At 47.4% G+C, this 8448-nt stretch overlaps 1 protein-coding gene across 8 annotated transcripts in view; it reads right to left on the bottom strand.

Annotated features, from left to right (window-relative positions):
* Arhgef37 (Rho guanine nucleotide exchange factor (GEF) 37) overlaps positions 1-8037 on the bottom strand; it is a 50364-nt gene extending 42327 nt beyond the window's left edge. Inside the window, exons 1-2 of one of the 8 annotated variants that reach the window (XM_013512370.1) lie at positions 7722-8035; positions 5967-6049 (exon numbers count right to left, since the gene is read on the bottom strand). The gene's annotated coding sequence lies outside the window, so the exon portion shown is untranslated. Of the gene's footprint in view, positions 1-5966; positions 6050-7164; positions 7261-7546; positions 7674-7721 lie in introns of those variants that run through there. The other 7 variants (XM_005380598.2, XM_013512369.1, XM_013512371.1 and 4 more) reach the window with 7 other exon arrangements.
* Between the last annotated feature and the right edge of the window lie 411 nt (positions 8038-8448).

The raw sequence follows: 8448 nt of genomic DNA on the forward strand, positions 1-8448 counted from the left end.
CCAGCCTAGGCTACAAAGTGAGTTCAAGGTCAGCCTGAACTGTATAGCGAGACCCTGGCTCAAAAAGACCAAAATAAATAAATAAATAAATGAATAGTAGTTCAATTGTTCTAGGCTGGGAATAAGTACTGGCCAGTGGCTCACATAGTACATAAACTGAGGCTCTGAGGCGGGCAAGGTTGTTCAGAAGGCAAAAGGCCCATCTCTCCAAAAAGGAGAGACCCTAGAATGGGTCTGCCTGGTACACAGCTCTGTTCTAGCTACCAGCTGAACACCACTGTGGTCTGCTGAGCTGCCCCTGGCCTGAATAATACAGTCATTATCTTGTACACAGCTTTTCTAAAAGATCCTGATAAACTGTTGGGAGAGCTATTCAGGTCTCACAACTCAGAACTGTTATTAAATAAACAAAAAGCATAAACTATACTATACAGACAACTGCTAAATACTTAAAATAGCATCAATTTTTGCTTAGGTTAATTGCACTCTAGACCTCCAAGCAGGCCTGGCAAGATCTCTCTAGAAGCATTTTATTATTCAAAATCACACAGGCGGGGATGAGGATTTAGCTCAGTGGCACAGCGCCTGCCTGGCAAGCGCAAGGTCGTGAGTTTGATTCCCGGTACCAGAAAAAAAAAAAAAAAAAAAAATCACACAGGCTATCGACACACTTGTACAGGAATGAAACACACTTCTATCTCTTTAAAAATATCATATGTTTGGCAATAAAAGGAATGAACTAGTGATACGTACTATACCACAAATGAGTCTGGAAAATGTCATCCTAAGTGAAAGAAGGCAGCTGTAGAGAGCCATATACTTTACAATTCCATTTACATGAAATATCAGAATAGACAATGCTACAGACACAGAAAGAAAAGTCATGACTTCCTGGGGCTGAAGTGGGGCTGAAGGGTACAGGGCTTCTTTTGGGGATGATGAAAATGTTCTAAATTGATTGTGGTGATGGATACATAGATACATAGAAATAGTTACACATAGGCATTAAAAACTCCCACTTGTTCACTTTAAATGGGTGAATTACATCTCAAAGAAGCTGTTATAAAAATTATGAATAACAAATGCTAGCAAGGATGTGGAGAAACTAAATCTCTCATGTATTACTGGAGGGAATGTAAAATGCTACAGCCACTCTGCAAAATAATTTGTCAGTTTCTTTAAAAGGACAATACAAGCCATGCTCTGGATATCTAACCCAGAGAAAGGAAACTTAGATCCACGCAGGAACCTATATACAAATATTCATCGAAGCTTTATTTGTAATATTAGTAACTGGAAAAAGGTGAATGGTTAGACAAACTACGGTATGATCATATCACTGAATACTCAGAAATAAGAGGGATGAACTACTGACATGCAGCAACAAGTTGGATGTCTGTTTTGTTTTGTTTCGGTTTGTTGCGAGACAGGGTCTCACTATGCAGTTCAGGCTGGCCTTGAACTCACTATGTAGCTGGGTTGGCCTCGAACTCACAGTGATACTCCTGCCTCAGCCTCCGCATGCTAGGATTACAGGTGCATACCACCACAGCTGGCTAAGTTGGATGTCTTGAGGAGATGATGCTACATGAAAAATACAGTCTAAAAGTTCCATCCTATGTGACTCCATGTACTAACATAGAAAGTTACAGAGCTAGAGGACAGATTAGCAGGTGCCTGGCTGGGATGGGAATGGAGGGCAGCTAGGTGTGACAACACAGGAACAGCCCCGGGAGAACTCTGGTGATGGACGAGTTCTTTTCCCTGAGGTGGTTGTAACAAAAGTCTTCACACGGGACAAAATGGCCTAGAACAACCACTGCCCATTTCCTGGTTTGGATATTAGGCTATTATTGTATCTTATTTAAATAAGATATAACCATGGGCGAAACCAAAGAGAAGGCTGTACAACACTTCTTGGTACTCTGTGTTCACTATCATTATGTCAAAATAAAAACATTAAAACAAAGAAAATATCATACAGTCCAAGTCGTCCACTATGTTTGCTCCACTCTTAGGTAGGACAAACACAGCTCAACAGCCCGAGAGAGCGGCTGAGTGCCCTTGTTCCATTTCCTGGCCTGGCCCGGCCTGATAAGGAGCTTGTCTCTGGGAAACCACTGCAAGGACACAGGTTTCAAGCAGGGAAGTCGGGGGTGTGTGGGCAGCACTGGGAAAATAATCAGCACGGATTGGTCTGTGCTCAGTCCTGTGATAGACAACTGAGAACTCCAATCAGGGGAGGGAGCGGGGCAGTTAGTCGGTGTAGTGTTGTGTGCTTAGCTTTTGTGAGGCTTTCTGTTCAATCCCCAGCTTCACCTCTCAAGAGAACTAAATCAAACACATGGTTGGTGCTAAAAAGAAAATACTGCATATGCTGGAGTTGATGTTTCTATCACAAGCTATTACTTCTGAGTGGATAAAACTGAACGCATTCTAGCCCCCTTTCTCTTCCTTTCTATCCACACTGGCACAGAGGGATTTGGGCATTCACACATTCATTCAACAAATAGCATGAGCAAGCTACTGCATGCAAGTATTTTGCTGGGTTCTGAGAATGCAAAGGTCAAGAAAAATTGCCTTTTTTTTTTTTTTTTTTGATACTAGGAATTGAACTCAGGACCACTGCCTGCCGGGCAGGCACTGTGCCACTGAACTAAATCCCCAGCCCTTTTTTGTTTTTTTGAGATGGGATTTCAGTAAGCAGTTCAGGCTGGCCTTGAATTCACTTTACAGCCCAGGCTAGCCTTGAACTTACAGTGATCCTCCTGCCTCAGCCTTCTGAGTTCTGGGATTATACACGTGCACCACCACGCCTGGCGAGAAAAAGGGCTTCTGCAATAAGGAAAGATACCAACAATAGAGGAAGGGTTCTATAAAAGAACTTCCAGAATTCTAAAGCCCAGAAGGATTCAGGATTGACAAATACAAGAATCATCTCCCAAGCCCTCCCTCTACCATGGCTACCAAGTAGATTTTAAGATTCGTGTTCAGAAGTAGGTAGGCACATGATCTGAGGCCTTTGCTTTTCTCTTCTTGTGAGAGGACTGTGTAGTTTAGGAGCCTGGGCCCTGCAGCCAGAGAAACCTGATTTCAAATTCTGGCTGTGATCAAGAGGCTGGCTTCCTAGGATATTTATGTAAGTGTTCCTTATAGGTTGATGGAAGATTTCTTAAGATAATCCATGTAAAATGGGAACAGAGTGCCTGGTACATGGTAAGCTTTCAATAACAGTAGCAGTTGCTTTTTGTTACAATTTTTGTTAAACTAGAAAGAGTAGCACTATCATTGATTAGGTGGATAAAGTTATCTAAGACACCTGGCTGATCTGGATACATTCAAATTCAAGCAGATGGAACAGCTAATCATGATGATAATAATAGCAAGTAATAAGAACTATGTGGCAGAACCTGTCTACAGATTTGACCAACTACCCCAGAAATTGAACTGAGGAGCCAAGTACTGTGCCACACACCTGTATTCCCAGCTACTCAGGAGGGTGAAGTAGGAGGATGATGAGTTCAAGTCCAGCCTGGGCAATTCATTCATTTATTCATTCATATTCATTTATAGTCTTCTTTGAGACAGTTCAGGGTGGCCCTGAGTTCACTTTGTAGCCCAGCCTGTCTCAAACTCACAATGATCCTTGTGCCTCAGCCTCCCGAGTGCTGGGATTACAGGTGTGTTGCCACCACGCCCAGCCAGCCTGGGCAGTTTAGCAAGACTCTGTTTCCAAAATGAAAGATAAAAATAGCTGAGGATATAGCTCAGCTTGAGTAAAACAAATAGTTTGTTGGCCCTTAGAAAGGGAATCAGAGATCACTTGGCATCAGCACAGGTTAAGAGAAACAGGAAGCAGGTCATGCAAGCATGTCCTCATTCCCCTCCTGGAAGTCAACTACATCAGTATATCAAAGAACGCTGTACTCCTGTGCATCCCACGTTGCCCCAGCAAGGCGCCATTACCTCCTGACACCCACTAGCTGGGGCTGGAGGCAGTGGGGAGCGACACCTCACTATATGCTCAGGACTAATAAAACTGCTTGTCTGAGTCCCCTCCCTCACCGCTGGGACTCAATACCTGACAGCAACAGAGTACGGAGAGATTTATTCGGGCTCATGTTTTCAGAGGCTTTGTTTGTGTTTGGCAGCCTTAAACACAGAAACTGTCCGGCAGAGGGGCGTGGGGGGAGGAAGGTGGCCCATGGCATGGAGGCCTGGGAAGCAGAGAGCAAAGGGAGTCACACGCCAACAGAATAATGGGCAAACCGCCAATGATGGTGTTGCAAGTGGATTTAGACCAAGAGGATCTACTCAACTCTTTGGTTCCCGGAAGCCACCCAAAGTCTGAGGTCAGGAGAGGGATAGCAAGTGGCCTTCAATTTTATGTGAAATGAAAGTATACAATATATACCCCTTTTTGCTTTCAAAGCATCATTTTGAGATCCATGGTGGTACACTGTATCAATACTTTATCATTTTTATTGCTGAGCAGTATTCTGTTATGAATACACTACAGGGGCTAGGGATTTAGCTCAGCAGCAAAGCGCCTGCCTGGCAAGCGCAAGGTCGTGAGTTCGATTCCCGGTACCAGAAGAAAAACAAACAAACAAACAAAAATATACTACACTACACTACACTACAATTTCTTCATCAGTACACTAGATAAACATCTGGCTGTTTCCCGTTTCACTATTACAATAAAACTGGACCTAGTGGTGGAATGTCTGGCTCACATAGTAGGTGTATATTTAACATTATAAGAGACTACTAATATGGAAAGAGGTCAGTATATAAGTCAGGTGTGGTGACACACATCTAGAATGCCAGCTACCTGAGAGGCTGAAACAGGAGGATTGCAGGTTAAAGGCCAGCCTACTTGACTTGGCAAGACCCCATCTCAAAATAAAAAGAGATAGGGTACAGCTCGGTGGTAGGGTGCTTGGCTGCCCTCAGCAAAGCCAAAAAAAAAGCAGTGTGTGTATGATTTTACTCTCCTGCCAATAATATAAAGAGTTTCAGTTTCTATGCCTGCTAACAACACTGGATATTGTCAGTTTTTAAAAATTTAAGCCACCCTAAAAGTAGGAAGAAAGATTTCATTGTGGATTTCATGTGCATTTCTGTAATCCTTAAGGATCTCCAGCATCTTTTCAAGTACAGCAGTTATTTGCCACTCATATATCTGATTTGGTCAACATTTGAAAACATTTGTTTCGATAACGAAGGAGGCTCTTGCTCATATAACTAGACAAACAACACAGAAAGGTATAAAGAAGAGTTCATAGTCCACCCCACTAATCCCCACCCCAACACACACGTAATCAGTGGTGCATAAGAATCACCAGAAGCAACACTTACGAAGGTACAAATTACTGGCCCCACTCTTGAAGATTCTGGTTCACTGGGTTTGGGTGGGGCTTTTAACACACCTCCAAATGATCCTGATGCAAGAGTACTAGAAATAATTTCTTGAGAAATTCTACTCTTAATCATGTCCTATAAGGAATGAAGGGGTGGATATGGAAGAGGGGCTGTGGCTCCAAATAAGGAAGAGCCTTTGCCTGAAACAGCCATTGCCCTTTACTGAAAATTCTATGTGTTTGTTTGTTTGTTTGTTTGTGACAGGTTCTCACTTTGTAGTGCAGACTAGCTTGAACTCACCCTGTAACCCAGGCTGGCCTTGAATTGAAGCAATGCTCTTGCCTCAGCCTCCTGAGTGCTGGGATTAAGAAATTACTGTGAAACAAAATCAGACCACAAAGCCAGGAAGGGAGGAACATGCCAAAGTCACCATGTTGACAAGAAAGGATTCTTCTGGATTGAGAAATGACAGTTTGGGAGGGAGGTGGTAGAGCAAGAAATCACACACACACACACACACACACACACACACACACACGCATTCTGTCTCTCTGTGAGCAAAATCTTCCCTTTATAAATCTGTGGAGAGGAATGCAACCCACCGGACAGGTGGTACACGTCTTCACCCAAATTAAACAGCAGCTACTTGGCCTTAGCCATGTTTCCCTGGGTCCTTTTGAAAGGCCTAAAAAGGTAGAGAAAGGAGACAACACAGTGTTTTTTAACAGCAGTTCTTTTTAGGTAAATGAGTCTACCCAGGCCCTGTCCTCGCAATTTAGACTCACAGATTTAAAGTTGTTAAGCCTGACAATAAACAAACAATGGTCTTCGGACAATAAGCTCAACGAATGCCATTCTGCTTCTGTGACAGCCCCCAAAGGCTCACCCCTCCTCATGAGTTAAATAAAAAGCCATTGATTTGTTCTACAGTACAGCACAATCAACCAAGACAGTGTTTGCCACAGTCAGCTGCTGATCCAAGCGGGCCGTGAGCCAGCTGTTGGCAACGCCTCTACCGTGGCAGAGACTCCGCAAGCCTCCATTACTGTGCAAGCTGGGTGTTGCTCGGGTCCAGTGTATGCCCTCTTTCCTCTCTCGAAAAGCAAACCATATTGTGCCAGCTTTATGTAAGAGGCACGGGAGCCAGGCCCACCTGTAGCCTCAGCTACTGGAGAGGCAGAGGTGGAAGGATCACGTGAACCACAGAGCTGGGGAACGCAGTGAGACTCACTCCTCCCCCGCCCCACGGCTCTTTGTAGAGTATTCTGCATTTCACCTCAGGTCAGACGCCGAATACAGTACAGCGCTTCCTGCACCCTTACGTGAGCTCTTCTCACTAGGAAATGCTGCATAGCAGGGTTGCAGTCATGGTCAGGTTGGCTTTATATTTTCAGGTCTATGATTTTTAAATTTTCACTTCATTTTATCTTGTACACAGCCCAATTTCTTTCCTTCCCTAACTGGCACAGTTGTGCCTCTCAGCTCTCCTACGGAGCACCTAGGTTACTCACTACATGCCCACCGGGACTTGCATTCATTCTGAAGCCCAACAAGAACCAGGAGCGCAAAGCAGCCAATCTCATCTCCAGTTTTTAACTAAAACTGGGCCCTGAAGAGATTCGAGTGCGTGTCCCAGCTCGCACAGGTAGCAGTGTCAGGACCCCGCGCGCCCCTCCGCGGGCCGCCTTTCTAATTTCAGTATATGCGCTGCAGAAGCGAGCACGCGGGCCGCCTTTCTAAAGGAGCGAACAAGCTGCTCTGAGATGCGGCTGGGATTCCCGCAGACCTGGAACTGCGTACCGGGGTCTGATCCCTCCGTGCGGGGCGCACACCTGCTTCTCCGGGCCGCGCGGGCGGAAGGCGGGCACCGGGCCTGCGCGGGCCGCTGAGGTCCACTCCCCTCTCGCTTTCGGGCAGGGCCGCACGTCCCGGGTTCTGGACCCACTTAGGGCTACTTTCTGAGGGCCCCCGTGAAGCCGGCTCACCCCGTGGCCGCAGATTTATGTTCTTTTCCCTTGGCCTTGACTGTCATAATTACAGTTCCTCGGCGAGGACTCTTATCACTGTATTTTTCCATTGTTTCAAGGTATAGCCTCTCGCTGAAAGCCCCTCGCGCCCTACACAGCAGCAGGCAAGAGTTTAAAAAGACGCAAGGATTGTTACTTTGTTCCGGCCCGCTCACCTCCGTGGGCCCCAGTTTCCCACCTGTCCCCGGGTCGGCAGGACCGCGCTGATCAGCCGGCTCGCGCGGCTGTCGGAGCCAGGACTCAGAGCTGGGCGGGCGGGCGCCCCTGCCTCCGCCCCCTGCCGCTTTCCCGATGCGCGCCTCGCAACGCCCCGCCGCGCCCCGGACTCACCGACCCGCGAGCTCCCCCGCCAGGGGGCTCTGCCCAGCGCTGCGTGCGCGCTGCGAGGGGCGGCCGGTCCTGCCTTTGTTAATCCTCTGTCCCGAGCCGGCTTGTTTCCGCTCCCCGCTCCTGGAGTCCGCCAGGCCGCTGGTGGCCTGGCCCTGGCCGGCGGCCCGCACCAAGCACCGAGGCGGGGCTTAGCGCCGCACCCCGGACTCGCCACCCCGAAAACAGGGGCCCGCGCTGGGGCCACCTGGCGGGAACGCTGGTCCTAGCGTCCCTAGATTTCTGTGCGTCTGTCGGGATCGCCGAGATTCAGGGCTGGGCCTAGATTTACTTTACCCGCGCCCCCCGACCCCCCGCGGTTCTCGCCCATATCTCCCCGCACAGCTCGCCAAGAGTTCTCCATCTCCCCCCGGGAGCCAGGCGCGGGGCCCTGCTCGCCAGAGTGCGTGAGACTGGAGACCCCAAGGTTAACAGCGCAGGCAAGCTGTGGGCTTGGCTGGCAGGCAGGATGGGAAAAGCCCTAGGGAGAACGTCGCATTCAGTATGTAAGGAAGAACGTTCCTATCCGAGCATCTAAGATGCAGTTAGTTGCCTGGAGAGAATGTGGCCTCCTGTCCTAGACACTGCACACACACTTGAAAGCGATAACTGTTGTGAATGTATCAGGACAACCAAACTTTGTTTGTGGGAACAGAACAGTTGTTTGTTTGGACAAGGACTCACCCTATAC

Source organism: Chinchilla lanigera, unplaced genomic scaffold (assembly GCF_000276665.1).
Source record: "Chinchilla lanigera isolate Chin_1 unplaced genomic scaffold, ChiLan1.0 scaffold00014, whole genome shotgun sequence".
NCBI lineage: Eukaryota > Metazoa > Chordata > Mammalia > Rodentia > Chinchillidae > Chinchilla > Chinchilla lanigera.